This window comes from Asparagus officinalis, chromosome 8 (assembly GCF_001876935.1).
Source record: "Asparagus officinalis chromosome 8, Aspof.V1, whole genome shotgun sequence".
Lineage (NCBI taxonomy): Eukaryota > Viridiplantae > Streptophyta > Magnoliopsida > Asparagales > Asparagaceae > Asparagus > Asparagus officinalis.
In genome coordinates, this window is record NC_033801.1 from 53,395,760 (window position 1) to 53,423,746 (window position 27,987).

Sequence of the window (27,987 nt, forward strand, 5' to 3'; positions counted from 1 at the left end):
ACTCTTTTTACCGCTATAAATAGAGTAGGATCACTCACCATAATCTCCATCTCCCTACACAATTGTTCGCAATGGCATCCAACAGAGATGGCCATTCTCTCTACTTCCTCCTCTTCGCTGCTGCCATTTCGATGTTGGCCGACGTCGGAACTGCCGTTAAACCGGCGCCCGTTACAACGCTCAGCCGGAAAGATTTTCCGGCTGATTTTATGTTTGGAGCTGCAAGTGCAGCTTATCAGGTTCTTTTTATTTATTTATACGCTCGTTTCTCAGGCACATTTATATTATCTGTGTTTGTTAAATTTTCTGAATAATGTATTCTTCGTGGTTTTGAATTAATGATAGGTTGAAGGAGCAGCAAATGAAGGAGGGAGAGGTCCAAGTATATGGGATCGTTTCGTACACGCTCATCCAGGTCTAGTTGAAGTAGTGTCAACTTGTGTTGTGAACTCCTGGCACTTGAGACAAGCTGCCCAACACTTGGAAGATCAAATTTATATATTGTTTCATTGACTAATTTAGATGACTGGAGTTTCAAAAGTTTTAATTATTTATACGCTTCTTTAAATGCTTGAACGACCATAATTTTGCGAGAGCGCTTACACATGAAAGTCGGCTCAAACTGCGGCACCATTTAATTACAACTTGTAATTCATTGATATTTTTATAGATTGTGGAAAGCTTAAATTTTACTTTTAAAAAAAGGGATTAAAGAAAGAAAAATTCCTCAAGGACCCAAAATATGGGACCAATAGAGGGAATAAGTGAGGTGTCCCCCTACTATTGGATAATGAGTTAGTCATCATTAATGATAGTCAACTCATGGCCAACTCATTATCCAATAGGAGGTGAACACCTCACTTGTCTCCCCTATTGGTCTCATATTTTGGGTCCTTGTAGCATAACTCATTTCAGTGTATACACACACTATACTAATAAAAAAACAACCTCAAGTTGCTATTTTTTCCACTTATCCACTTGTCAAATCCTAAATCTTTTACCTATTTAATTTCTCTACTTAAAAACTCTATTTAGTTTCCCTTAATTACTAATTCCTATTTTTCTCACACCTTCCTTCTAAATAAATCTTTTATTAGTCATCTCTCTAAGAAGCCTTTTAACTCTTTGCTCCAATTACCAACAAAGCATTTATCTTATCCTGCATCTCATATTCCCCATAAACAACATTATATTCTATCTTCAAAGATGTTATTTTCTATTTTCTTAATTTTTTTCTTATAGAAAGGCTTCAAGTGTGAACATGTTCCTTCTTCTACTTGCTAATCCTCTTCATAGTTTAATTTCTAGGTGGAATTTATTTTCTAACAGTTTTATCTTTGGTAGTGATTGGGTTCTTGATGCATTTTTCTTTTATTTTATTACATTTAAAATAAATTAATTTAAACCTCATCAACATAACATCATGGAGAGGTTAACTCTCTTAAACCCTTCTGAAAAGTTTTTTTGCCTACCCCTGTTGCATTTTATTTTGTTAACAAATCCTTTTTTTTTTATTTGCATGTTTGCGAGGAAAAGACGAGTTTAACTGTCCTTAAACCCTACATTAACTAGACGTTGAACAATAGCTAGAGTTTTAATTAAGGGATTAATCGCATTCAGGTATCCAAAAGACAAGTGACCCTAGAGTCTAATCATTTTGAGATTATTAACAATTACAATTATATGAATCACTTAAGATCACCAATTTTAATTTCACAGGTCATCCTGAGATTACTGATTGTAATTATATGGGTCAGATAAAAGTCTATTTTTCCCCCTCTCAGTGTTATCTGCGTAGATATAGTGTGTTATTTTACATTGCTCATGTAGATACGCGCTCTAGATTCACTTACCTAACTACATCATATCTTAGGGTACATGAATAAAATTAGCTAATTGATCCCTTTAATTAAAGACTTTTAAGACACTTCTGGCAAAATATAGGGATACAGCAAAGCGTACTAGCATATGACCACGTGACATGTCTCCGTTCTTCTTAAATTTTCTCTCATTAATTGCTGAAAACAGGGAAAGTCTATCGATTGCTTTTGCGGTCACGTGAACGCAACAACACTATTTATTACTCTATATGGAATCCACGTGCACCATATGTAGTTAAATTTCATGATTTTTCTAAGCAAAATGTTTAACTATTATTTTCTTACTTTTCACACAAATGACATGTCAACGCGTGGGTAAATTTTACTTGCATATATTAAAGTTATCCGGTCTATAACTATAGAATATCTTTTCATTGCTAGAATAAAATTTCTAACTAATAAATTACTTGCCAAAAATCCTCAAAAAGTAAAATAGCTTAGGGGCTGTTTGGTTGATGTATTTGGCATTGGGGGTTGGGCAGAAAGCCTATCAAAAGAGCACTTTTGGCAGGCTTTCTGTCCAAAACGCCTCTAAAAAGAGGCGTTTTGGGCAGAAAGCCTGCCAAAAGTGCTCTTTTGGCAGACTTTCTGCCCAACCCCCAATGCCAAATACATCAACCAAACAGCCCCTTAGTTGGTTAAAGCTTATAGATTTAGCCTATAGGTTGCAGGTTTTAATCCTAGTTAATATTCTCATCTAAAGTTTCTTAAAGGGTTGTTTGCAATTTAGCAATCTAAAGTTTACACTTTTTAAAACTTTGATATCCACAAAAACTTTTTTGACACTTTGATACACCAAAATTTACACGTTTTATAACTTTGATACCTAAAACCTTTTTTGTCACTTTGATAACCAAAATTTTTTAATAGCATAAATATTTAGTATTAGCCCCTCTCATCTTCAATAATTTTCATTAGTCCTTTGGATCCTAAGGTTATTGCAATTTGGTCCCTCAATGATGACCTCATCTATTTTTTAAAGGGTTATTCATTTTTAGAGGGTATTTTTACATATGGTTATTTAGATATCGGTCCCTCATATCATCAATAATTTCATATTAGTTCCTCAAACCTAAATAATTACTCATTAGTCCATCAAATTCTAGTCTTATTGCAGTGTAGTCCATCAATGCCAAAATACCCTCATCTAATATTTTTAAAGGGTTATTTCTAAAGTTTACACTTTTTTAAACTTTAATATCCATAAGTTTTTTGACATTTTGACACCCAAAATTTACACATTTAACTTTGATACCACAAACCTTTTTTGACACTTTGGTACCCTAAAGTTTATACATTTTTTAACTTTCATACCTCAAACATTTCAATATTTTTACTTTGATACCTCAAAGTTTGCATTTTTTAACTTTAATACCCTATATTTTAAGATAAAGTTAAGGTATCGACGTGTCAAAAATAAAACTTTAGGGTATCAAAGTAAAAAAATAGAAATTTTTATCTTAACAAGAGTGGTCAAATAAAACTTTGAGGTATCAAAGTTAAAATGTGAACTCTAGGATATCAAAATGCCAAAAACTTTGGCTTCAAAGTTAAAAGCTATAAGCTTTAGATTACCTAAGTGTAAATGATCCTTTTTTTTAAGCAGGATGAGTTTTAAGAGAGAAATCACAACAGTGTTATTTTCATCATTGATGGACTAAATTATAAGACCCCTTAGGATTTAAGGGACCAAAAGTAATTATTGAGATTTGAGGGACTAATATGGAATTAAAGAAAATGTGGGGGACTAATTTCTCAAAAATATTTCTTTCTAAATCAAATGAATTTTTTTATTTTTATTTTTTATTTTTTATTTTTCCTTTCTCCATACTAGTTTATGTACATAACAACTAGTAAGGCATTAGTATTGTGCATATGCTTTAACTAAATTTTTTTCTAAATAAAAATGAGCTTTTTCGCTATGTTTGTACCAATTTATCTACAAAACAATTAACAAAAGCATTAGTACTGTCCATATGCTTAAACCTTTATTTTTTTGACTTTTCCCGCACTAATTTATGTATAATACAAAATCAAAAAATATTTTTTCCCTTCATTCATACTAGCTTATCTATATTATAACTACCAAAACTATTTTTGCTCATAAATTAAAAAAGAATTTTCCAAGTAAAAAATATCTAATCATTATTTTTGGGCTTCTTCACAGAAGTACTGCAACAATGCATAGGTTAATTTTTCTCATACTAATTCACGCTAGCTTAGATGAACAGTGCTCAGCTACAGTTAATTAAAGATGAACTATAATAATGACATCCACTCCATCTGCTTAACTACCTTAGGAGTTTAAGCATATTCTTTTCCCTCGCTTTTTTCCTTATAATGAAAGGTTAGCTTAGAGCCTTAGATGTTGATCATGGCAATGAAGCGATTCGATCTGGAGTCTTAACTAATTATATGAATCCCTTTGTTTTTTTTGCTTAATTATGTGACACTCTAAATTGCATGCGCTAGCCGTAGGCATGTATGGTACTTTTAATTTTCGGTAAAATATAGCGGCATAAAAGATTTTTCTAGATGAATTATTTTCATTATTACTAAGATACAATATTTCAGAAACTATCATGTTGTACTTTGGTGCGTTCCCCACAAAAGTGCCAAAGAAAATTGTCATAAACTTTTCATTAAACTATTATACACATTAGAAGATAGGATAAACAAGTCACGTGTTTTGGATAATTTTCGCTCATGCCCCGGCACCATTTTATTAACACAGTCAGTAAAAATTTTCAAATGTTTCCAAAATATATATATATATATATATATATATAGAAGAAAACTTGTGTCAACTTAAGTTGACATCCACCAAACTTCTTAACCATTAGATGTTTCCTAGGGATCCTTGCATGATATGAAGTGACTTTATATATATATATATGTGTGGATAGAAAGTTTGGTGGACAACTATTCCCTATCCACTTAAGTTGATAGGAGTCTTGCTCTATATATATATATATATATACTTGGTTGTGAGAGGTACGGAAATCAAGTCATGGTGTTGGCATGCTTTTTCTTTCTTTTCTTTTAATTTTTTTTACAGAACCCTAAGTATTGCCCCAAATTATTTTATGCACCCAATTTCCAAAGTTTTATATCAATTTATCATTATACACCCATTTTAAGAAGTTGGCTTTTTTCCTCTAAAGCAAAAGCTTTACCCTATGCAATTTTCAACCCATCTACTTTCAGAAGTTTACTAGGTATTTTATTTATGAGTCTAAAGTTTTACAATAATTTATTTTCTAAGCCCACCCATTTCTAAAGAGTCTTTTGTCTAGAAACAAACCTTTATCCCTATTCAATTTTAAACACGTCGTTACGCCTACTTTCAAAAGGGATAATTTGTCTATGAACCTAAAGTTTCACCTCATTTATGTTAAAATCCACTCACTTCCAAAATCATTCTTCCATTTAAAACGCTCCACAAAATTAATTTTAAACTTAATTTGTATTTTAGCAATTTGATATACGGTATAAGTTTTTGTATTGTCATAACTTGTTATATTTTTGTTCTAAGTGATTAGATATGATGTCATTTTTTAGCAAAATACTTAAAATATTATTTGTTGGCTTTCTATCGTACTAATATCGTATCATCATAATTTGTAGATGGATTTTTTGCTTACAAACTCTAAAGTTTTGTCCGCATTTATTTTTAAACTCACTCGCTTCTAGACGACTTATTTGTCTATAACCAAAATTTCACCTTAATTTAGTTTCAAATTCACCAACTTCCAAAATCAATCTTAGACCTAAAATATTAAACAAATTAGCTCTAGACCCATTTGTAGTTAAGCAATTTGATATACTATGTGTACTGCTATATTTTGATGTAACTGTTATACTTTTTCTAGCGGTTAGATGCATGATAGATTCTTAAATCAAATGTTGAAATTATTACCGCGTCATCACGCCAGTATTTTGTTCATTAAATTGATGTTAAGCTAGTACAATAATTTTGGGCCCGTAATGTCACACCAGGGCCCCAGAAAAAAGAAAAACAAAGAGCAATGTCTGCTCATAGACGGCTGTCAGAAATTTTTCTCGAATTAAACTAGACATGCGAGTTGACAAGAGGTTGACATTAAACATATACGCAATTTTCATATCATGTTTGACACAGGTTTCTTTTCTTTTTTGGTTGATGAAAAATCCTTCTTACATTTAAAAATGCTGCAGAAAATTAATTTTAAACCTAATTTGTATTTTAGCAATTTGATATACGGTATAAGTTTTTGTATTGTCATAACGTGTTATATTTTTGTTCTAAGTGATTAGATATGCTGTCTTTTTTTTAGCAAAATAATTAAAATATTATTTGTTGGCAATTTCTTTTGTACTAATATCGTATCATCATAATTGTTAGATGGATTTTTTGCTTACAAACTCTAAAGTTTTATCCACATTTATTTTTAAACTCACTCACATCTAGACGACTTATTTGTCTATAACCGAAATTTCACCAACTTCCAAAATCAATCTTTGACCTAAAATATTTAAACAAATTTGTTCTAGACCCATTTTTTAGTTAAGCTATATTTTGACGTAACTGTTATACTTTCACGTAACTGCTATACTGCGTGTATTGCTATATTTTGACGTAACTGCTATACTTTTTCTAGCAATTAAATGCATGATAGATTCTTAAATCAAATGTTGAAATTATTACCGCGCCATCGCGCTAGTATTTTGCTCATTAAATTGATGTTAAGCTAGTACAATAATTTTAGGCCTGTTGTGTCACACCAGGGCCCCACAAAAAAGAAAAACAAAGAGCAACGTCAGCTCATAGACGGCTATCAGAAAATTTTCTCGAATTAAACCAGATATGCGAGTTGACAAGAGGTTGACATTAAAAACATATACCCAATTTTCATATCATGTTTGACACAGGTTTCATTTCTTTTTTGGTTGATGAAAAATCGTTCTTACATTTAAAGACACTCCACAAAATTAATTTTAAACCTAATTTGTATTTTAGTAATTTGATATACGGTATAAGTTTTTGTATTGTCATAACTTGTTATATTAAGTAATTAGATATATATGCTGTCTTTTTTTAGCAAAATACTTAAAATATTATTTGTTGGCTTTCTTTCGTACTAATATCGCATCATCATAATTTGTAGATGGATTTTTTGCTTACAAACTCGATCTAAAGTTTTATCCGCATTTATTTTTAAACTCACTCACTTCTAGACGACTTATTTGTCTGTAATTAAAATTTTACCTTAATTTAGTTTTAAATTCACCAACTTCCAAAATCAATCTTAGACCTAAAATATTTAAACAAATTTGTTCTAGACCCATTTTGTAGTTAAGCAATTTGATATACTATGTGTATTGCTATATTTTGATATAACTGTCATACTTTTTCTAGCGGTTAAATGCATGATAGATTCTTAAATCAATTATTGAAATTATTATTGCGCCATCCCACCAATATTTTGCTCATTAGATTGATGTTAAGCTAGTACAATAATTTTGGGCCTGCGGTGTCACACCAGGGCCCAAGAAAACAAAGAGCAACGTCAGCTCATAGTGGTTGTCCAAGTTTTGTCTCGAATTAAACCGGACATGTGAGTTGACAAGAGGTTGACATTAAAGGGGTGTTTGGTTAAATTTCTAGAATTTATAGGAAATGTTTTCCACCTTAAATATGATTTCCTTGTATTTCTTAAAAAAATTATAGGAAAAGTTTAGAGAAATTAAAAAGTACCAATTTTCTTGTTTTTTATACTTTGTTTGTTTGGTTCAAAACAAAAAAAAATGGCTCATAACTTTATAGAAAATAACAAGATTTGGTAGGTTTTTAATTAAATATGGTATGTGTCAGATTTCTGTTGATTTCCTCTCATTTTGAGAGGAAATTACTTTTTGTAAATTTTGGTAGGTTTTGATATTTTATAGAAAATATTTCTGTAAATTTTTTGTTGAACCAAACATAATTTACAGAAATCTCTGGAAAACTTTTAATTACAAATTTACCATTGTCAGATGTTTTGAGAAAAGTTTTCTCAAAAAGTGTACAACCAAACAGCCCCTTGACATTAAAAGCATATACGCAATTTTCATATCATGTTAATTTGACACCTGACAACAAGACCCTTAACAAGGGAGCAAAGACAATACGAAAATCTTTCTTTTCAGTTGAAATATTCATGCCGCTTAACAATTACTAGTACAAATTTTCTTTACTAAAAAAGCTACGTTTTGACTTTTCTTATAAAAATTAATTTAACGATAAACATGTTATTTTCTATTTTGGAAAACAACAGGAAAAACCTATGAGTTTATGACAGTGTAAGGTTTTCTTTACTCAGAGAGGCAATATATATGTTCTAAAGAAGTTACAAAATTTACTTTCTCTCGAGTAATTTTTTTTAGCTGATTTCTCTCGAGTAATTTGCTTCTCATTTATGCAATTAATAAATAATTGTTCCTACAATTAATAGCATTTACCATTGTGACTCTTCGATATTCGTCTCTACTAGCTCATGACTACGATACACAAATGCTTGATAATTTAACTTTTCAAATATGATAACGAATATTTTTATCTTCTTCATTCTCCTAGTCTGTATTGCTCTTATATATTTATTTTTATCTATGCCATTCTTTTTAACTCTGTATGCAAATGTATGCTTGAACAGAGAAAATACTAGGCCGAAGCAACGCTGATAAGTCAATAGACATGTATCATCATTACAAGGTCAGACTTCTTATATTAATCGGTTTTTCTATAGAGTGCTCATGGGCACTCTATAAGAGATGAGAGAGATAGAGAGAAATGAATTATGCACAGAAATTAATGCAAATCAGGGGGCCCATGGGCTATTCATTTCTTGTTATCTCTCTCCTCCCTTATAGAGTGTCCATGGGCACTCTATAGAAAAACCGATAGTTAATTATGTTAAGGTTTTCTCACTTAGAGCTTGTTTGTCAGAAGTAGTTTATGAAGGAGTTAAAGTTAACTCTTTTTCGTGAGACTCTAAACTCTATTAAGTATTGCAGTTAATTTTAGTATTTTGCCAATTAACAGGTTTCGAAAGAAAAGTCTAAAGTGATGGCAAGAATCTCTCCTATATCTTCTATTTTCTAATCTGTTAATTCCAAAATACTAAACTCCTGTAATCTTAAACAAGTTTTTATCTTTATCCTTTTAGTTAATACAATATTTTGAATAGGGCTCCCCACTCTATTTTTCTTTCGAAAAAAGCATTTGAAGCAAAGAAATAAAGAAAGACGAGGTTATTTATGCTACTTCTTAACAAAAAAAATAAGTTTTTTTTTCCTCTGGGGAAAAATGGCAATACTTTCTTAAATGCTATAGAGCCCAAATATGACACATTTCCAGGACAAACTAATACTTTACATGAAAAGTAAAGAAAATATCGAGAATATAAATAACACACAGAGCAATACGTGGTTTGGTCTGTAACATACTTCCATGGGTGAAGGATGATAATAACTTTACTAAATTGTGAGGGCTACAATTTGGAGATACCTCAACCACCCAATTCCAACCACATCCTTGAAAACACTTAATCTCTCTAACAATCTCCAATATTTGTAGAGCTAACCAAATGGAGAGCCAAATTAAGAACCTCTTGAATATAATGCTTTAGTCCACAGAGCCTTCTCGATGCTTATTGCAGCCATTGGATGGATCTAATGCAATATCTAAAACATAGAGAAAGAAAATAAAAAGTCAATTACCTGTAGCCTTAATAAAAAATTATTCGTTCATTCCCTTATGCTGCGAACCTAGGTTAGGTGAATTCTCATCAAAGAGCTTCTACCATGTTTATAGAGATTAAGGATAATGGTTAGTTTGGATAGAGAAGAGGGTAGAGGAGGGGGATGATTGATCAAAATCTAAGGGGAGAGAAAAGAGAGGAAGAGAGTGTGACATAACTAATTATGTTTGGATGGACAACTAGGAAATGGAGAGGAAGGGAGAGTGACAGAACTAAATTATGTTTCTTTAGAGTAGAAAATAGGAAAGGAAATGAGCAATTAACTTTAAAAAACTCCAACCATTCCCCTCCCAATCCGTCCACTATGGGAAGGTAAAGAAATTGAAGAAATTTGCATCTTTTTTAACCCTCCTAGTCCTTCCTCATTCTTACTTAAAATATAAATAAAACATAATTTTAGGATGGTTAGCATCGGTCACCTCCCCAACTCCTCCCCTCCCCTCTTACAAAAAGCTAACAAACCCACCATAAGATTTGTTGCTAGCCGCAAATTCTACAAGATAAGAATCTTAGTCCCAATAGAACAACAAACAAACTCTTTTATCCTTATCTTAATACTAAGCATAGCTAATAGAGGCTATATTTTGATTGCATATATATCCTATTCAAATATTACAATTTGAATCACCCTTAACAAATCTTTACCTTTATTCAAATGCTAAGAAAATTCCTCACTAGCTACAAATTGAATTAATTTAGTTACTCCACCTTCTCCAATAGTTGCACTACGTGCTAAGTGCGGAACATACTAACCATGTCCAAGCACGCCTCTTAGAGTCGCCAACTAAAAGGGACTTTGCCAACATACAACATAATATAGTTCGTATTAACAAATCTCTCCACAGAGGCATAACTTGAAGCAGCTTTTGAATAGCACAAAAGCACCAAATCATCAACTAATGATGCATAAGCCAATGTATCTTCACATCTTTGTGGTGATCGAATCCAATCATCCTTACACATAGTAGCTAATTTCTTCGACTTTGTGGACAAATCCTTCTCATTCTGTTCTATGTCAACATGAAGATCATCATAACTTGCCATAGCCTGAAACTAATATTGCTGTCAAATTTCTCAACATCCTAATTAGTAGTGGTTTCATCATCTTCTTATTCGATTGATAGCTGAGGGCTCTGATATCAAATTCTTATGACAATCCCCATGATAAACTAATATCTCATTGTTGTGCGCAGAAGCCACCAATCGTTGTGCTTCAAGAAACCAAACTAAACATTGAGAGAAGACCAAACAATGCAAAATAATGGTACAAATACAAACAACTAATTTTATGTGGTTCGACAAGTTGCCTACGTCCACAGAGAAAGAAGAGAATAAGTTTTCACTAATAGAGAAGGAGAGTACAAACTGAGATTACAAATCACTCAAAACAAACCAACTAATCTCACCAATAAAGCTCTTAATCTCTCAAACAATAACCCTAGCCAATAGCTCAGAAAGATCTCTCTTTTCTGTGCTCCAATAACCCCAAAACAATCCCAAAAAAACCCTAAAACGTGTGTTTAAAATTATATCAAATACCAATCCTAAACATAATAAAAACAACAATCTGGGCCTGGCCCGATACGCAATCGACTGTCACGGTCGACCGCGACAAACGACAAAAATCAGTAAATGATTACAGGGTTTGGCGGTCGACCGTGACAGTCGACCGCACCAACGATAGAGCCTAAAATCAATTACAGGGTTTGGGCAGTCAACCGTGGCGGTCAACCGCACCAAGCCCAGAATCAAACCCTGGGTTCGTGCACGAATTCGGTCGATCGGCCTGACACCTCGGTCGACCGCACACCTCCAAAAACAACTCTCTACTTTCAAAATTTGTTCTTCACCAAATCCTTCGCCAAATCTACAACATCTCACATTGAAAGTAAAGAAAAAAATCGAGAACACAAATAACATTCAGATGTACATGATTCAGCCTATAGCCTGCCTCCATCAACGAATAAGGTGAGTAACTTTACTAAACTATGTGGAGTACAATGTGGGGAACTTTCAATCACTCCGTCTCAAAATCAGACCAAAGAAAGTATGTACTTAATCTCTATAACAATCTCTAATACCTATAGAGTCAACCAAATATAGAGCCAACTTAAAAACCTCTCGAATTTAATGCTTTAGCATGCTGAACATGCTAAATGCCTAGTGTTGTCGTCGGGTGGATGAAATGCAATCTCTGAGACATAGAGAAACAAAATAGAAAGTCAATTACCAACAGCTTTAATAAATTATGAACTATCCATCCTTTCTCTTGATGTTGTGACAGTAGGTTGGGTGAATTCTCATCAAAGAGATTCTGCCATATTTATAGAGACAAAGGATAAGGGTTGTTGCTAGTCATAACTTCTACAAGATAAGAATCTTAATCCCAATACAGTAAACAGAATCTTTTATTCTTATCTTAAAACTAGGCATAGCTAATAGAAGCTCTAGTTGGATTGCATATCTTATTCAAAGATTAGGATTTGAATCACTGGTAACGGAGCCTATATGAATCTTTTTTTTCCTTGCCATAAGACAAAGAAGTTTCTTAGAAGAACTTAGTCAATTTTGGAGTAAAACTAATTTTTTTTGGTCAATAAAATGAATTTTATTCATCACCAAATGAACAATAGGGTCATATGTACAGCATGTTATCCAGAACAAAACTGGAAAAACTCAAAACAGCTACAATATACAGATATCAAGCTACAATTTCACTAATCTTTCTACCAAATGAGAAGGTGCACTATCATTCAGGATCTTTGTAAGAATGGAAAGCTTCACAGCTCGAAATAGAGATGCTTGGGTTGAAGCTTTACTTTGAAAGATGCGTAAATTCCTCTCCCTCCAAATTATATACACAGTTGAAGACAGGGCCAATCTCTTAGTCTTTTTCAACCAACCTTTACCTTTGAGGCTTCCACAGTACCAGTCAAGAATATGGCCCCAGTTGCAATATCTCCTAGTAAAGTTCAGCCACTCCATGACTTCATTCCAAATATATGCAGAGAATTGACACTCGAAGAACAGGTGATCGCAGGTTTCAGAATGTGTTTGACATAGAACACATAGGTTAGTGTTAAGGAGTCTCATTCTACACAATCTATCTTGAGTGAGGAGTCTTGAATGAGATACTAACCAAATGATAAATGAGTGTTTAGGATAATTCAAACCCTCCCAAACAGTTCCAGTCTAAGGAACCTGAGGAGCTAGAACATTTAAACACCTGTATATGTGGGAGATTTGAAGTTTACCATTGATTTGGCAGCTGTTCATGATATTCGTCAGATTGGCCATGTTATCATATTTGCTTATCACCATATCTCTAACTCTTAGTAGTTGTTTCCACATCCATGAGTCGGTTGGTTTAGATTGAACTTGCCAAATGTTAGACTGATGTAGATAATTGCCATGTACCCATCTTATCCAAAGTAAATCCTTTTTGAGATAAATCATCCACAAGAGCTTGAATGCTGCAGACAAATTCCAGACTTTGGCAGAAAATAACCCCAGACCTCCAAATTTCTTTTCTTGAAAGATATTTGCCCAAGATATAAGATGAATTTTTTGATTCCATAAGAAGGATGAACAAAGGCTATCAATCTTTTCCAGAACCTTCAGAGGCAGAATGAAGCTGCTTGTCCAAAATGTCTGTATTCCAAGGATAACTGATTTGATAAGCTGCAACCTACCAGCATATGACAAGAATTTGCTCTTTTGCCAGTTAGAAAATTGCTCTGTGATCTTGTTTATTAATGGTGAGCATTCAAGACAAGATAATCTTTTCGAGATGAGAGGTAATCCCAAGTATCTCACAGGTAAAGTCCCCTCTGTGAAATTTAGATGAGCACATAGTTGAGATTTCAGGTTTTCATCAATCCCTCCAAAGTATGCAGAGCATTTTGCCAGATTTGCCTGAAGACCTGATACACTGCAGAATTTTTGAAAGCAACTGAAAATTTTTGAAATTGAGTTAAAGTCAGCTTTGGCAAACATGAGTAAGTCATCTGCAAAGATAAGATGTGTGATCTCCAGCTTTGAGCATTTTGGGTGGAATTTGAATAGCCTATCATTCTTGAGTGTGCTTAAGCTCCTAGACAAATATTTCATCCCTAACACAAACATATATGGTGAGAGAGGGTCTCCTTGCCGAAGGCCTCTTGCCCCTTTAAAATAACCATGTAAGGAGCCATTGAGAGATAGAGAGAACTTGGGAGTAGTAATACACTCCATTATCCACCTGACCATAATATTAGGAAATCCCAAACCTTCTAACATGAATTTGATAAAATCCCAACTGATGGTGTCGAAAGCTTTTCTCAGATCCACGTTTAAAATAGATCTTGGAGAGATTTGTTTCCTACCATAGTGCTTGACAAGATCATGGGCCAAAAGGATGTTACTAGATATTAATCTTCCTTTGACGAAAGCACTTTGAGATTCATTTATCAAACTGCCCAGAACCTTCTGAATACGACTGGCTATGATCTTAGTTATAACTTTATATATCAAGTTACAACAAGAAATAGGTCTGAAATCAGAAGCACTCTTGGGGTTAAGAATTTTTGGAATGAGAGTGATAATAGTAGAATTGAATGTACCCAGTAATTTCCCAGAATTGAAGAACTCTTCAACAGCTAAATAAAGATCTTCACCAATAATGTCCCAGGCTGACTTAAAGAAAGTAGCATTGAAGCCATCAGGGCCTGGAGCTTTACCTAAAGGCATGGAGAGCACTGTCCGTTTGATTTCCTCCCTAGAAACTGGCATACTCAAGTTGGTTTTTTGTTCTAAATTGAGAATGGGACCATTGGCTAATACTGCAAGATCAGGTTGGGTTGTAGGAGATGTTGTCCCCAAGAGTTTCTTGTAATAGTCAATAAACTCATCTGATATTTCTGTCATTTCAGTAATTCTCTCACCATTTTCTTTGTAAAGAGACATAACTCTGTTATGGTGCCTTTTATTCTTCATAATGGAATGAAAAAATTAAGTGCATTTGTCACCATGAAGACTCCAGTTAATATTGGCTTTTTGTCTGAAGAAAGAAGTCTCACAGTTAAGTAATCTGACATATTTGGACAGACATTCCCTCTCTTTTGAAATTAAACTGGAGTTGAAAGGATCATCATTCAGTTTGCTCTGAGTATCAGCAAGATCCTCTTTAGCTCTTACAACTTGCTCAGATATATTCATGAAGTGCTTTTTATTCAGGATCTTCAAGGCAGACTTCAGACATTTGAGTTTTTGATGAAATTTGTACATGTTATAGCCTCTGAAAGATTGATCCCAGGTCATTTTAACTGTTTTAATGAAGTCATGATGTTTAATCCACATATCAAAGAATTTTAATGGCTTCTTTCCTTGAATATCCTCATCCCCAATAGCAAGGAGGGCAGGGGAATGGTCAGAACAGCTTGGTAGAAGAAATTCAACTTGGCTTGAGGTGCAGTGATTTATCCAATCATCATTAACAAGAACTCTATCCAATCTAGACCATATTCTGGTGTCAGCATCCTGTTTATTGCACTATGTGAAGAAACAACCTGTTAATCTGAGGTGTTTAAGTTGACTAGACAAAACCAGATTCTGGAAATCACTGATGTCTGAGCCTGAAATTTGAGCTCCTCCTAACTTCTCTTCACTGCTCAGAATAGCATTGAAATCACCTGCTACTAACCAGGGCCCATTCACATGGTTCTTAAATGATAGAATATCATCCCATAAAATTTTCCTATCTTCCATATGATTGAAAGCTTAGATGACTATAATATAACAGGATAATCTGCCATCTTTTGATTCAACAAAACAGTTAACATACTGTTCAGAGGAATTAATGTATTGAACTGTAAGGAGATCATTATTCCATAGAATCCAAATTCTTGCATTATTAGCTTGGTGCACATTAGAGATACTCATCCAATCTTTGGCTATTTTTTTAGAAATCAACTGTAATTTGTTGCCAGGCACCTTTGTTTCCAGTAAGGCAATGAAATAAAGCTTATATTGGTTGATAAAATGCTTCACTATCATATGTTTAGAGGTTTTATTAAAACCTCTAATATTCCAAAATGCTAATTGCATTAAGAAGATAGACCACCCCTTTCAAAGGGGTCTAAATTGTGCAATTGATGATCCAAAGGGGAGAAAATAGATGCTTGGAAAAATGATGTACCTACAGCATCTTTAGTATTAGGATTGGCCCTCCTCAGAATTTTCCCTCTAGAAGCACTGGAAAAGCTAGTAGAGTTAACAGTTGGAGAAGAGAAAACCAATTCAGAACCAGTTTGGCTGATGTGCACAGTCTGTGCATGTTTTCCAGAAACCTGCACACTCCCAGGTACTGTCTTACCAGAAGCCTGCCCAGTGGCCTGAACTATATCAACTAGATTGGTATATTTACCCAAGTCCTTATCATTCTGATCTTGATAAACATGTTCAGAAACCTCTGTTACTTTGTCTCCAGATATTCTGTCTGCAGTATCCTCAGAGGCATTGACCTTATTTTGAGCACTATTATCAGATTTTCCTTCCTTATTTTTTGCCTCTTACAGAAATCAATAGTATGACCAATATTTTTGCAAGAAGTGCACCATCTGGGCTTAAGCTCATATACCACTTTTTGTGAGAAGGTTTTATCATTAGGTCCTTTTATAGTGAGCAGATCAGGCAGTGGTTCCTTAAGTGGTAAATTTACCTCCACTAACACTCTGGCATAGGTTAGTCTTTCCCTTTTTGCTGTGCATTTGTCTGTGGTTATCAGATTACCAATTAGACTTGCAATCTTGCTTATTCCAGTAGGAGTCCATAAATTCAGCTTTAAGTTTGGGAATTGCACCCACATAGGATAGCTGACATCCTGTAATTTCTCCACATCAATATCTACACTCCATGGTTTTAAAGCCAATGGCCTAGAACCAAAAAACCAAGGACCACATACAAGGACTTCATTCATAAGATTTTCAGAGGGAAAATCAAACAGAAAAACTCCCTGTTTGATCATGAGAACTTGTGGAATAGAGATTTTGCTCCAGGTTTTGTTTACATATGTTTCCATAGATTTAAATCCCACATTAAGTCCTATAACATGTCCAACCAAAGCATGCTTCCATAAATTTTCACCCTCTTTCCATTCCTCATCAGAAAGCTCAACAACATTTAGTTGGGAGGATGGTACAAAATTGAGATTTAGACCATGGCCAATCTTTCTGTTATCTGAAAATAAACTTGCAAAGGATTTTACAGATTCAATCTTCTTACTTCCGTCATCATTAGACTTTTGAGCTGAGATTTCACCCTCACTCTTTTCTCGAGTAACCTCAACCAAGATTGGGTTTGAATTCTTAATACTATCAATATCAGAATGATCCATTTCAGAATTTTTTGATATCATCTCAATACGAGGGAAATTACCAGACAAATCAGATTCAAGAACCTCCTCCACTTCATTAGACCAGAGGTTAGAGGTTGGGGATTTACCTAGCTGACGAGAGATCAAAACACCAGATTGAAGCTGAGGCAACTGAGGAACTGTTAACGGATCAGATCTTGCAAGGATTTCCTCCATCGATACCTTCTTCTTAGCTCCCTTCGGTCCCATACTCTCCATCACCATTGAGCTCGAAGAAGCTCCAGAGTCATCGATATCATTGGATAGAGAAGGGTAAATGAACATAGAATCCCTTAGCTCAGCAACTGAGATCTTGCTTGCACTCTTCTTCTTCTTCCTCATTCAATCAAGGCGGGGGCGCACAATAGCAATCAGATCGCTCTTGCTTGCACTCTTCTTCTTCTTCCTCATTCAATCAAGGCGGGGGCGCACAATAGCAATCAGATCGCCAGATCGCCTGCTATCGTGCACCGAGCAGACCGCCAAAAAGTTTTTCCAAAACTAATTTTTTGTACTACATGAATATTCTCTGTTTCTAAATAAAATTTTAAAAAATCTTCTTCCCTCTTCCTGACAATATTTATAGTTCCTATGGAAACAACAAATGAGTGAAGTGGAAGAAATAATATTTCCAAGCTACTTCCAAAATTTTATGAGACAAACATAAAATAATAATATTTTCACTATTTCCTACTTCATAATTTGAAAGAATAATTTTAACCTACTTCTTACCTTTGGTACTTCTGTCAGACCATAATTATTCTTGTTTTAGTCACTAGTAAAGCCAAATACACAATAATATAAGTGTAACATCTGCTTATCACCAGACCACTAGTTGTTCTATACATTGATTAAATTATAGTTAATTGCCATTGAAGATGAGGATATATCACCAAAAAAAATCACACAACAACAAATTTTAGAGATAAACTTACTAATCAAAGCATTAATATATAATCATATGCAGGAAGACATAGGACATATGAAGGAAACAGGATTAGAGGCATTTCGATTCTCCATCTCTTGGCCAAGAATATTACCCAGTAAGATAATATTTCATAAATGATATTATTTATTATTATTATTATTATTATTATTTTGCTTGATTTGTGGCATACTGACGTATTATATCATTCTCTCAGATGGGACTATAAGCACGGGAATCAACAAAGAAGGCGTCCAATATTATAATAACTTCATCAACGAGCTCTTGGCCAAAGGTCCGCTTTCCCATTCACAAGAAAATGGAACATCAATGCTAACTCCTCAAATTTATTTTACAGAACAAAACAGTTTACTTATGGTTTAGTGTCATATTCAGTAAGTTATAGTTCATAAAGTTAAGTGAAATGAAGAGTTTTTGGCATTTTCTTCATAAAATCATGAAAACAGATGTTATTTATTTATTTATTTTTATTTTGTTTACTTTTTTTTGAGAGAGGACTCAGTCTGCAAACATACCATCAAAAGGTTGTATACAAACAATGCAACATTTTGCGCAAAGAGATCAAATTAGTTTTTACCATAGTAACATGTAGTATCATTTTTATTCTAGTTAGTTGTTAGAATATAAAATTATAATATTCAATTCTCATTATAACTTCAGAGTTTTGATATAATGACAGTTTTAAAATGGTATCAAAGTAACCCAAGTTCGAATATTCCTACTGGACACATATTTGTAAATTTGGCCGGAAAAAAATACCACGTCATGAGTCTAGCCTTTGGTCCAAAAGAGAACCCTCTCAACCAGAGAGAGCATATGTTAGAATATAAAACTATAGCCCTTAACTCTCATCATAGCTTCAAAACTTTTATATAGTGATAGGGTCTCTAAGATCAATTGAGAATAAAAAGTGACTTTTTTATTCTTTAGGCTGATCTCCCCCAAAACTTTGAGCATTCTTATCACGTGCAGGTATCGAACCGCTTGCAACCATCTACCACTGGGATATTCCTGCAGCCCTAGATGACGAATATGGAGGCTTTCTCAGCCCTCGAATTGTGTAAGCGTCAACAGCTTAACGTACACATTCAGTATTAGCAGGATACATTTCATTAATGTTGCAAGCTTCTCAAAAATAGATTTATAAAAATTAAATATATGGGTAATAGTTTTTTTTGGTCAATGAAAAGAAAATTTTATTCATCTCCCAATTTTTGAAATGTGAAGAACAACAAAGCGTTTTTTTTGGTCAATGAAAAGAAAATTTTATTCATCTCCCAATTTTTGAAATGTGAAGAACAACAAAGCACCAGAATCTCTTCTGGTGAACACTCTTTTATTCATCTCCCAATTTTTGAAATGTGAAGAACAACAAAGCACCAGAATCTCTTCTGGTGAACACTCTATACAATTTACAGTATCTCAAGGGTATTAGTTACATTTGCACAAGAATCTCTCTCATATGAACAGGTATAGTATCATCATTTAATACTTTGGAGTATATCAAGAACTTGACTGCTCTGAATAAAAGCTCTGGTTCCCTGGTCTTCTTTTGAAAAATTCTCAAATTTCTCTCTTGCCAAATCATGTATACTATAACAGAGAGAGCCAATCTTTTTAGTTGTTGCTTAAACCCTCTTCCTTTAAGATTAAATGAGTACCAGTTAATAAGTAAATTCCAATTGCATGTTCTCCAAGAAAACCCCATCCAATTCATCACCTTATGCCAAACATCAACTGAAAATTGGCATTCAAAGAAAAGGTGACTGCAGGATTCAAGCTCCTGTTGGTTCGGACATAGAACACACTTGTTTGAGTCCAGAATCCCCATATGACAGAGTCTATCCTGGGTTAACAGTTTGGAGATACAAGCAAGCTAGAGGATAACTGCATGTTTCGGGTAGTGAAGCCCCTTCCAAACTGTATCAGACCAGGGAGCTGCAGAAATTTGTTGGGAAATAGCATTGTAAACAACCGCAAGTTTGATTTTCCCTCCTGTGCAACATGCACAAACAGTCTTTTGAAAATTCTCAGCACTTCCAAACCTGTTTAGCATCAAATCCCTAACTTTAAGAATTTGTTTCCACATCCATGAATCTCTCCTCTTAGGTTGAACTAGCCAGATATCAGAATCTTGCAAGTAATTCTCATGGATCCATTTGATCCAAAGGAGGTCTTTCTTATTATGAATAGACCATATAATCTTTATAGCAGCCGCATAATTCCATTCTCTAGCTGAGAAGATTCCCAACCATCTTTGCTCTGACAAACATTTCTCCAAGCAACCAGATGTAATTTTTTCCCCCAAAGAAAAGCTGAGCATAATCTGTCTATTCTTTCCAGGACTTTAATTGGAAGGATATAATTACTCGTCCAATAAGTCTGAATGCCCAATATGACCGATTTTATCATCTCAAGCCTCCCTGCATACGATAAACATTTGTTTTGCTGCCAGGTTTGGAATTGGTCAGAAATTTTCCTGATAAGAGAAGAGCAATCAAGATAAGTGAGCCTCTTTGCAATCAGTGGCATACCCAAATAGCGCATAGGCAATTTCCCCTCAGAGAAATTAAAATAATCACAGATCTGATTCCTCAAACTATCATCAACTCCACTAAAAAATATAGAGCATTTATTTGGGTTTGCTTCCAGACCTGAAGCTTTGCTAAAATCTTGAAGACACTGATTCAATCTGGAAATGGAAACCATATCGGCTTTGCTAAAAAGTAACAGATCATCAGCAAAGATCAGGTGGGTTATGTTCATCTTAGAACACTTGGGATGGTACTTGTACAATCTATCATCCTTTAAAGAGCCTAATCTCCTCGATAGATACTCCATGCCAATCACAAAAAGGTAAGGGGAAAATGGATCGCCTTGCCTCAATCCTCTAGCACCATGGAAATAATCATGTAAAACTCCATTAAGAGATAGAGAGAATTTGGGGGTTGTAATGCATTCCATAATCCAACCTATAGTGACAGTCGGGAATCCCAAGCTAATCAACATATCTCTGATAAAGTCCCAGCTTATAGTATCAAAGGCCTTCCTTAAATCAATGCTCATAATGGCCCTTGGAGAATTGCTCTTCCTTCCATAATTTTTTATGAGCTCATGAGCCATCAAAATGTTGCTAGAAATGATTCTCCCTTTAACAAAAGCACTTTGTGCATCATTTATCAAGTACCCCATAACCTTTTTGAACTCTGTTTGCTAAGATTTTAGTGATAATTTTATAGACCACATTGCAACATGAAATGGGTCTAAAATCTGATGGCGAACTGGGGTTATGAATTTTTGGCACCAAAGTGATTGTAGTGGTGTTGAAAGTGCCAAGGAGTTTACCTGAACAAAAGAACTCCTCTATTGCTAGGAAAAGTTCATCACTGATGATATCCCAAGCTTTCTTGAAGAAAGAAACACTGAATCCATCGGGTCCAGGAGCTTTGCCATCAGCCATGGAGAAAACAGCTAGCTTGATCTCCTCCCTAGAAACTGGATAGCTCAGTTCATTGCATTGACTGGGGGATAGAACAGGACCATTTATAATAACAGCTGGGTCTGGAGGGAGAGTGGGTATTCTAGTACCAAGGAGTTTTTTTATAATACTCAGTGAATACATGAATGATCCCTGGCATATCAGAAATTCTAATTCCCTCATCAGAGTAAATTGACAGAATTAATCCTGTTTTGATGCCTCTTAGCTTTCATGATAGAATGAAAGTACTGAGTATTTTTATCCCCATGTAAGCTCCATTTAACATTTGATTTTTGCCTGTAGAAGGAGATTTCACAATCCAAAAGCTTTGTATATTTTTTAACACATTCCTTCTCCTTAGAGATAAGAATAGGATCAAAAAGGTTATTGCTCAGGTGGGTTTGAATATCACATAACTCTGCTTTAGCTCTTGCAACCTGCTCACTTATATTCATGAAATGTTTCTTGTTCAAATCTTTAAGAACACTCTGCTTTAGCTCTTGCAACCTGCTCACTTATATTCATGAAATGTTTCTTGTTCAAATCTTTAAGAACAGGTTTAAGCTTTTTGAGTTTAGAGTGGAACTATATTCATGAAATGTTTCTTGTTCAAATCTTTAAGAACAGGTTTAAGCTTTTTGAGTTTAGAGTGGAACTTGAACATGTGGTAACCATTGATATTTTGATTCCATACCGATTTGACCAAAGATAAGAAGTCTGGATGCTTAGACCACATATCAAAGAACTTGAATGGTCTCTTGCCCTCAAAATTTTCAGCCCCTACAGTCAGCAAAGCTGGAGAGTGATCAGAGCATGAAGGCATAAGGAATTCTACCTGACTGGAATTGTAACATTGAATCCATTCCTCATTCACTAGGACCCTATCAAGCCTGGACCAGATTCTTGCATCTGCCTCCTGTTTATTACACCAAGTGAAATAGCAGCCTGTAGATTTTATGTGCAAAAGTTGGCTTGAATTAATGAAGTTTTGGATATATGGGTAATAGTACTTAAACTATAAGTTTCATGGTCTTTGGTACTCACTATACTACTAGAAAAAATTTATAGCAGACAGATTAGTATAGACAAAAAAATTCCTTCCTTCTTGCGTAGATTAATGAAAGTTCCTTCTTTACTATTTATTAATGTGTTTAATAACATTGCAGTTGAAAATTTCAATAAAATAGACTAATTAATATATTTATTATTTTTTATACAATCGGCCACACTCACCGTAAGGTTTGAATCTTATTAGGATTATCCTCACCATCCAGGGTGATCTGAGCCGTTGAGATATATGTAGGGGAGTAGTTGCGCTTTCTAATGTCTCCTAACTAGGTTCAGATTGCATCACATGATTGAATGTTTTGATAGAAAATATACTTCTCACAATATGGTGAAATTTATAGGAAAATGATTTAAGGACACAAAATATGGGACCAATGGAGGGGACATGTGATGTGTCCCCCCTATTGCATAATGAGTTTGCATGACCAACTCATTATGCAATAGGGAGGGGACACCTCACCTGTCCCCTCCCTTGGTCCCATATTTTGGGTTCCCATAGCACCACTCAAATTTATATCTACAGTAGGACTGCATGAGAACAAGAGCGGATGCAGGTTCGTGGGTTGCGGTTCAGTTGTAGTGTTGTACCCAACAAATTTACAAATTGCATATAAACCTCAATATTATAATATTTACAATTGGCCCCACATAAATTTTAAAAATTGCACCCTAATTTATCTATAAACACTGAATATATAAGTTAGTAGAAATTGAATAGTGCCCTTTGAAGTGTATATACCAAGAGTGTTCCCATTAGGTACTACAGTTTATAATATTATATTTTTATTTTTTGATAAATAAATGCTTGTTGTTGCGCCTCCCCAGGGAAAAAATTTCTGGATCCGCCACTATATGAGACTAACTTATTAATGGGGGAAAAAAGAATTAGGATCCTTCCTTGCGAACTGGTATCACGGTGCCTATGAACTACACTGGTTCATCTAGTAAAAATTGTAAATGCATTGTCCAGTTAGTAATATTCATATAATTCACCAAAGCATTGTCATATGCAGGGAGGGACTACAAGAACTACGCGGATCTCCTCTTCAACGTGTACGGAGATCAGAGTTAGAGAACTGGATCACCTTCAACGAGCATGATTCGTTCTGTAGACCAAACGAGATACGCAAGCCGGGACGAATTTCCCCCGCCGTTGCTCCAAATGGCAGGGTTGCGCGACCGCTGGACGACGCCGGCCGTGAGGCTTATCTCGCCGGCCATTCACTTGTTGCTGGCCCATGCAGCTGCTGTTAGGCTTTACAGAGAGAAGTATCAGGTAGTTTTTTTTAGTTCAATAGTTTTATGCGCGAGCTAAGTGGACGTTTAGCAGATACTATAATGTGCTGTTACCTGTAATTTTGCAGGCAACTCAGAAGGGCAAGATTGGAATTACGCTGGTAACACATTGGTTCAAGCCTTATTCTGAATCCAAGGCTGACATTGACGCAGCGCTGCCACGAGCACTTGACTTCTATTTTGGGATGGTGAAGACTTTCGCAAGCGTTATTGGTAAATATTTTTTTGAGGGGGGGGGGGGGGGGGGGGGGGGAGTGGTTTTCCGATAAAAATTATAGTCTAATCAAATGATTGAAATTCATATTAAGTCCCTCAATTCTTACCGTAGTTGAAAGTTAGTTGCTCATACATTGGCCTTGCTAGGTCTCACCCTTCTCATAAGTAGTTTCAAATTTATCCCTACGTACGGTTACTCCTACTACTCTTGATTGAAAGAGCTAATTAATTTGAAACTACTTATGATGCTTAGTAGACTAACTAGCAATTTAATGATTTCAGGTATTAATTTTTGGAGTAATTAACCTAAGAATTGAGGGACCTAATAGTAAATTTGATTATTTAAGCCCTTAATTAATTAGTATACATTAATTATGCATTTGATGTGATATACAGGTTCATGGATCCCTTGGCAACGGGAGACTATCCTTTCACGATGAGGGCAGTTGCAGGAGATCGTCTTCCTGAATTTACCGAGGAGCAATCTAAAATGCTTAAAGGATCCTTCGACTTCCTTGGACTTAATTACTATACAACAAATTATGCAAAGAGCATTTCCCTAATGACGAAACAAAATATCAGCTATGATAATGACATACACGTATTGCTCACGGGTAATAATAATTAAACCTAACAATTTAATATTCACCACTTAATAAAATTTGCAATAATACCAAGTGTAACTTATGTTAATAACTTATATAATAAGCAATCGATATCACGTCGGTCTATTCTAGTTTTAAATTCTAACGTTCTTAATTAAATACGTCCATATACCACTTCATGTAGACTTTTCTCTCTTTTTAGAAAAAATTAAGTCCTCATTTGTAGTGTGACTAATTTTTTAAAGTACATTAATAAAATTAAATTTTAAATATCTTAGTTGTTCTCTTGAAATCTATATTATGACATGGATTTTATGTTCACTGTTCACAAAGTAAATTTCAGATTTCTTATTCGCTCGTAATGCCAAATTAACTGAAGTTTCTAAACTTTATAGCATGAACTTAACTGCTTATAATAAAGTAACAAAATGTCCCTTAGTGAATCTACGTATGAATTTAAGTACTTAGCTTACATCGTAATTAAACCCATTCTCCATTATTTGACATATCAGAACTTTTTTTCATGTAATTTATGCTAATCATTTTCTAAAACAGGTGAGCGAAACGGAAAATTGCTTGGTCCAAAGGTAAGATTTCTCTTTCCTTTATGTTTTACCGTTGTCATCAAAGCTTCGGTAAATTGAGGAGTAAAAACTTAGAAGCTTTGCATGACACTCAACTTAAGAATTGCTACCATGCACAATATGTTAGCTAAATTTATGACAAAATGAATTAAGAACGCAATATGTTAATCAACTGGTGCTGTTTAGCATGCATGATATATGCACGCATGACGTCCGGCTTAAGATCTACTTCTAAATATTTTTAATAAAAGTGCATTTCTATTTTTGACTTACCAGTATCCATGCATACTTAACATATATAATAATACCAATTCATTAAGTATATTTTAGATTACATACTTTTTACATTAATACATACTTTATATGGGTTTCAGACGGGCTCCGATTGGCTTATGATCTATCCTCAAGGACTTGGATCATTGTTGCTTTACATAAAGGAGAAGTATGACAACCCAATTGTTTACATTACCGAAAATGGTAACAGGATCTAATATACATATACATACTTATTTTGGAAAAGCCGGGAAATTTTTGTTTGCTTCATTTAAATCTAAGCCTATTCTTTCTTCTATCTGTATAGGAATGGATACAGCCAGCAATGCGTCCGCACCTATACAGGAAGTTTTGAAAGATGACATACGAATAGTTTACCACCGGGGACATTTGTTAAATTTGGCCAAAGCTATAAGGTTTCTCGTACACGATTGCAAATTTAGTTTTTGTAATAATATCTGCTTAAAAAGATATTATAACAAATGTTAATTTTGCAGCGAAGGGTCAAACGTGAAAGGATATTTTGCATGGTCAATGTTCGATAGTTTTGAGTGGGATGCTGGCTTCACCGTTCGATTTGGGCTTTACTACGTTGACTACAATACTCTAAAGCGATATCCGAAGAAATCTGCGCATTGGTACCGCAACTTCCTCAGTAAGAAGTAGTCGCTTCTTTGAAGACGTATCGGTACATTAATGTTAATGTCGTCAAAGCCTTAGCGTGCCAAGTCCAATAATTGTGCTTCTCCTAGCTCCTCGACTTCTGTGTAATTTGCTGTCAACAAATAACTTGGTATTGGTTTGTATTGGTGTCAAGTAATAAATAAGGGGAGAGGATAAGCACTAGCTTGCTAGTTATATGACGGTTGTGAGCTTGTAATGAATGACCTCTGCCGGCAGAGGGTTTATTATAATTATCCACACCTTATTTTATTATATTGATGGGGGAAAAAATATTACGATTTATTGATATTGAATGTTGCGAATTGAATATTGATATCCTACATGCAAATTAATTAGTACAGTTGCAATATTTTCAGTTACGTGCAAGATTGTTGCAGATGATCACGAAACGTTCTCTAAGCTTTGTCTCTAACGATTGCCTTTAACCTAATGTGAACAATATGAGATGCATGTAAGCCATGTTCATGTTTTTTTATATAATCTGGAGCGACAATCATGAGACAGCATCCTGGGCATCGCCTTAATTAAGATTGTAAGGAGATACCATAGAAATATTGAACATGAATTAATTGATATGATCAAATATGCTCTAAGAAATGTGTGTGCGGGCTTCAATTGTACGTCCATGGTATGGTATAGTCGAGTAACAGGAAACACGCTTATGTGCGGTGTCAATTTTAGCTAGCTTTGAGTCGGAATCCTATTAGAACCACTTGTAAGAATTGTTGGTTTCGGGTGTAGACCCAAACCTTAGAACAAGCATGTAAAACAAAGATTTCTCTAAGTTAAAAAATCAGGCGAACTTTGTAAGTTCAGGAAAACTTGGAAGATCAGGTGAACTTTGGAGGTTCAAGTGAACTCCAAGTGCAGGCGAGCTCCAAATGCAGGTGAAGTAGTTCAGGCGAGCCTAACTATGTTCAGGCGAACATAAGTCATACAAGCAAGCTTCGCAGTCAGGCGAACGCGCAGAAAACAGATTCCTAATCTGTTTTGACCTAGGGTTTCCCTAAAAATAGGGAACCCTGACCGCCACTTAAATGTGAGTTTCCAGAGCGATCTCCAAAGTTTTTTGGCGGTGATTTTTGCAGCATCTTGGGCGGCGATTTTTCATAGAAAAAATCTCGCGCTTTGAGAAATAAAAAGAGAGTTCTTTTTGAGTGATCTCAAGGAGTTTGAGATCATCTCTTGCAAGCTTTGTAATATTCTTTAATATTCAAAGGAAATTTTTGTGTGGCTCCCGAGGAAGTAGGCAAGTTGACGAACCTCGTTAAAATTTTGGTGTTCTCTCTTCTATTTTTTCCTTTGCAAAGTTTTCTTTTATTTGCTGTGATTTCTTCTTGCCTTCTTTTGACACAAGATCCAGAGGGCATGCCGTGTGAGGGTTCATGTTGTGCGCGGCGAAAGCCAAAACCAAACCGATGTGCTTCGAGAAACCAAATCAAACAAACGCCGAGAGAAGGCCAAACAAACCAAAATAATGCCACAAACATAAACAACCAATTTTTACGTGATTCGGTAAATTGCCTATGTCCACGGGGTAAGAAGGGGGATGAGGTTTTCACTTAATAGAGAAGAAGAGTACAAACTGAGATTACTCAAACCAACCAACAAATCTCTATTTCTCTCTAAACAAAACCCTAACTAATAGCTCAGAAAATACCTCTTTTCTCTGCTCCAAATATCCCACAACAAGCCTACCAAATCCTCAAAATCGTGTTCCTATTTATATCAAAACAGAAACCCAAACAGAACAGGAAAACCCACACTAGGCCTGACCCGACTCGCGGTC

General features: G+C 34.7%; 1 pseudogene; it reads left to right on the top strand.

Annotated features, from left to right (window-relative positions):
* On the top strand, window positions 40-26,180 carry LOC109821253 (annotated as a pseudogene).